Source organism: Morone saxatilis, unplaced genomic scaffold (genome assembly GCF_004916995.1).
Source record: "Morone saxatilis isolate NCDOM2014 unplaced genomic scaffold, NCSU_SB_2.0 Contig24, whole genome shotgun sequence".
NCBI classification, from domain to species: domain Eukaryota; kingdom Metazoa; phylum Chordata; class Actinopteri; family Moronidae; genus Morone; species Morone saxatilis.
Window position 1 is genome coordinate 6,410,100 of NW_023339807.1, and position 4,390 is coordinate 6,414,489.

The window sequence follows — 4,390 nt, forward strand, 5'->3', positions numbered from 1 at the left end:
ATATACCTAATTGCATTTGTTCTATGCAGTTGTCAAAAATGATTTTTTTAAAGTCAAAAAATGTTTTTACATGATAAAGTACCTTTTCCTCTCAATGTGTCTATGTTGGAGAAGGTTGGAAATTTACTGTACTGTAAAAATACAATAGCCAGATTTCACTTCAATTGCTATGCACCCTAATCTTTCTGTACTGTAAAGGTTTATATACCCAGCACTCATTCTGATGTCTAATTTAGAAAAACTGTAGATGAATGTTACTAATAATTTTACGTCCACTTGTATAAAAATAAATCCTTTTGTAATAAAAATAAAAATATTTGCCATCATAATTACGTCATTAATATTATACAGTGCTGCACTGATGTGCTGCTTTTTCTGGAAACAATTCACACTAACGATGCCCCCTTATAGTCCACTTAACTGTTAGTCACTGAGAAGAATCTTAGTTGACCCACTTTTTATTAGTTGGATAATCGCAAAAAAAAACTTTATTAACTGCTGCCACTAGCTAGTTATTGGTCCTATTAGCTGACAAGGGGAGCTGACGTAGGAGTGGGGGGACCCAGCAGGGAATGCTGCCAAGGAGCGGGGTCGGAATGTGCGACAGAACCAGAGCGGGGCGGACCACCAGAGGCCAGCTCATTTGGGGGGGGGGGATACAGCAGGTTCAGACAGGGACAGAGAGTGTGAAGATAATTTGTACAGTTAGGCCAACTAATATGCTAGTGTGCATGTATTAAATAACAGGTTTTTCTTTTTATATTTTTGATAACTTAGGGGCAATGAAGACAAGCTATGAACTCAATATCCACATATCACTTTTTAAGTTTATGGTGAACTTGAGAGCAAAGAGTTGCCTATGGCATTCAGAGATACAGCAGTTATGAAGCAACATTACCATTAATTTGGAGTCAAGCAAGTCCAATATTACCTCTCTTTTAGCTCTGTTTTTGGTCTCTACTAACTCCTGAGATTCTCCACTATGTTCTCCAGCTTGTCGCTAACTTTGTCTTTCTGCTGTTTGATGCTGGACAGTAGTGTATGGTAGGTTTCTAGAGCTTTTTTGCTTCTTGCAGTCAGAAACAACACTGTAAGAACAGTGAAAGTAAACCAAAACATTAAAAATGTGGGCCGGAGAGATAAACAACGAGTGGAAATTCGCTATAAAGCAGAGGAGAGCTGGCGGTTCCATCATATTGAGCGACCCCTTTCATATTTTTCATTTGATACATTGTTAATATAAAAAAATATAAACTATAGCAGCTTTAAAGTTGGTATGACAAAGATTTACATATAGCAGATTTGGAGCAACACTGGAGTCATGTTTCTGGCCACATTCACACTTAGCTCTGTTTTGAGTTTCCAACTCCTGACAGAAATATCTGGCTCTTTAGCTGCTAAGTGCTCCACTATGTTCACCAGCTACATGTAGTTAACTTCATCTGTCTGCCATTTGGTGCTGGAAGTGTACTGTGGGTTATCAGGGCTGTTTCATTAAAAACAATTGCCTGCTGCTGCTGGAAATAAAGCTATGAGAGCAATGAGACCAAACCAGAAAAGTAAAGCTGCGGCTGTAAAACCAAAGCAAAGAGTCAAAAGAAGCTGTAAATCTCTTTAGGGATGAGGGGAACTGCAGTGACCATCACTATATGTGACCCCTTTCACACACATTGGCATTTTATCCATTGTTATTATAGAGATATTGATAATAATGGCTTTAACCACTAACTAACAAAACAAAATTCATATTTCTGCTATGTTGACAAGGGAAAGATTGCCATCCAAATGCATTACATTCTGTTTTAAGGAGAATGCTATTACATGTTTTTTTGTTGAATTAATATAAAGGTGAATATGTCATATATTAGACAAAACAGTACACTTCTGATAAATGGGGCATCCAAATATCAAGTTGAAAAAATGCGTCACCAGTCACATAACAACAGAATAAGTCTAAAGGTCAGGTGTACTTAGTCTTGTGTTTGGTATCTTATTTAATGATAAATTCTCAGTGGCAGAAATTTCATCTGTGGATTCCCAGCTCATGCTGCCCTCCTGTTGATGTCTAACAAGTGAATCTTTCAGAGCCGTACAAGCAGTACCAAAAACACAGACATATTTGTTTAAACACAGAGCGCAGCAGTTTAGAAAAAGAAAGCCGAGTATTGTACTTCTACACAAACATTCACCATGGCTCCAGGTCACAGGAGTGCCCTGTACAGTCCTGAGGTTTTATCAAAACAACACTGTTCTGTGAGTGTTTTGCTCACAAATATACACACTTAAGATGAAGTGATATCACATCAATAAGGCAGAACAGCTTCAATACTCTTTGGTATAGATTCTCCAAGTCTATTAAACTCTACTGGAGGGATTCTTTCAAAGGAGCCCATATTTATTCATACCATAAAGGTGATTATAATGATTTACAGTGACCTTCCACTTTAAAGGTATGTTAACATTAGTCCTCCATTCAAGTAACTGTCCCACACTCAGCCCAGAAATGGAATGCGATGTCACAGCTCCAATGTGCTTAATAAATGCTGTAAGTACTGAGCTGAAAGATTACGAACTGTAAACACAACATTGAAGTGATGCAGCAGTTTGTGTTTCTGGTGGTCAACCGTGCAAATTCATCAGACAGGAGATGAAACTGAAACAGGAAACTCATGACTCATCTGAATTCATACACATTGAATGAACTAAATGGGAGATTGAAGGATAATTTGCCGGAGTGAACTGTTATGCTGCATTCACAGAAATCTGGCATATGTGTTAGACGTGATAGTGGATGAGAGCAGAAAGGTAAACTTTGGTGAGGCCGGCAGAGAATTTAGTATAAGTATATTCGTAAACAATAAATAAAAAAAATACAGCACTCACACTCTTAACAAGAGCTATGTCAGTGAAAAATAAGTATAATGAACGTAATAGTTATTCCAACTTGGAAGAGATTTATTTATTACTGACAATGCATTTTTAAGATCAGGCTTCTTTCAATGTAAACAGCTTGCTGTTACAGTTTAGCACAATTTGATGTCATTTGAACTGATAACTTTTCTAATTAAGGTGTATAACTTAAAACCTTACCAATTCGAATTTGCAAACAACAAAACAGAATGAAAGCAATAATAATCTTTTGGTACAAATTAGTTGAATAGAAATATTTTTGGGACAGAAAAACAAAACAAAACAGAGGTTTAATTAACATTTGGCAGCAACCAACAGTCCACAGTTTAAATTTGTTAGTAACGCAACAGTTGCTTTAATCCCACTTTCAGGAAAGACCAAATCATTTTTATTGACTGTAACAGAAGTAATTTGCTTTACTGTCAACAGCCTAAAAAAAAGAATTGTTATTATTCAGGAAGGGAACATGTAGTACCAGTCAGTGCGGAGGTGTGTGCAAGGGCAGTCGAATGAAATACCATGAAGTTATTGCTCAACAGGAGTCATTCATTTGGGCTGGAATTTGTGCTGGACAAAGCCAGACTGACCCTGACCAGACACCCACTCAGAAAGAACAGAAAGCTGTCCAAAGTCATCTTCTGGTTGGCTAAGCTGCCTACCCACCCTACAAAAACTGGGAGAACCTTCATGTTGATACAGTAGTCTCATCAGATTCAGTCTATTCCATTTTCCTACTTTTCTCACCAACATTTTCTGAGCTCCCCTTCCTCCATCCATCCTTTTCTTTCCTCCTTCTGTCCTCATTACCTTCCTCCACCCACCCATGCTGCTGCTGAGGACTTTAGTTCCCAAGCTGGACCCCTGGCTCAGCCCTCTGCAGTCACATGATAGACTCAGGGATCCAGAGTTGTAAAGTACAAAGCACTCAACTCAATGTGCATGTATAGTCTACTGACAGAAACATCACAAGGCCACTGAGCTGAGTAACCCCCGGCTATCTTTCTGCTGCACTTGTGTAACTGACTCTGCTCTTCCATTCCCACAAGCAGGTAGGTGGTATCTCTAATTTAGAATGATGAATAGAGGTAATTTAAAATGCTGAAAGGAGTTGAGACAGTTTATAGTGTTTTATGTGAAGTTGTGTAATCTTATAATAAGGCAAATTTGTCACATAGAAAATGGTCTAACTTAGAGTTTTGGAAACACAAAGGTCTGGCAGGTTTTCCACTGGACTGTTTTGCTTGTGCTTAGCAACTGTCCTCATCTAACCCAACATCTATGAGATTTGTATTGTATCAGCATTTAACTCTGTAAGAAATGCACCGTATAAAATGTATTTAAATCAAACACTGTAGGATAATAAAAGGCATATTTCTAAAGCACTTTTAATCTTAGGTCATTTTGTCTTTAAAGATTAATTGAAAAGTGTTGCAGTATAAGATAGAGGCTAGAGATGTTCCGATACCGATTCCGATACTTG

General features: G+C 37.8%; 1 protein-coding gene across 1 annotated transcript in view; it reads left to right on the forward strand.

Annotated features, from left to right (window-relative positions):
* Positions 1-3,873: 3,873 nt before the first annotated feature.
* Positions 3,874-4,390, forward strand: part of zgc:91890 (solute carrier family 52, riboflavin transporter, member 3-B) — a 6,959-nt gene continuing 6,442 nt past the window's right edge. Inside the window, exon 1 of the mRNA XM_035673188.1 lies at positions 3,874-3,959. The gene's annotated coding sequence lies outside the window, so the exon portion shown is untranslated. The remainder of the gene's footprint in view (positions 3,960-4,390) is intronic.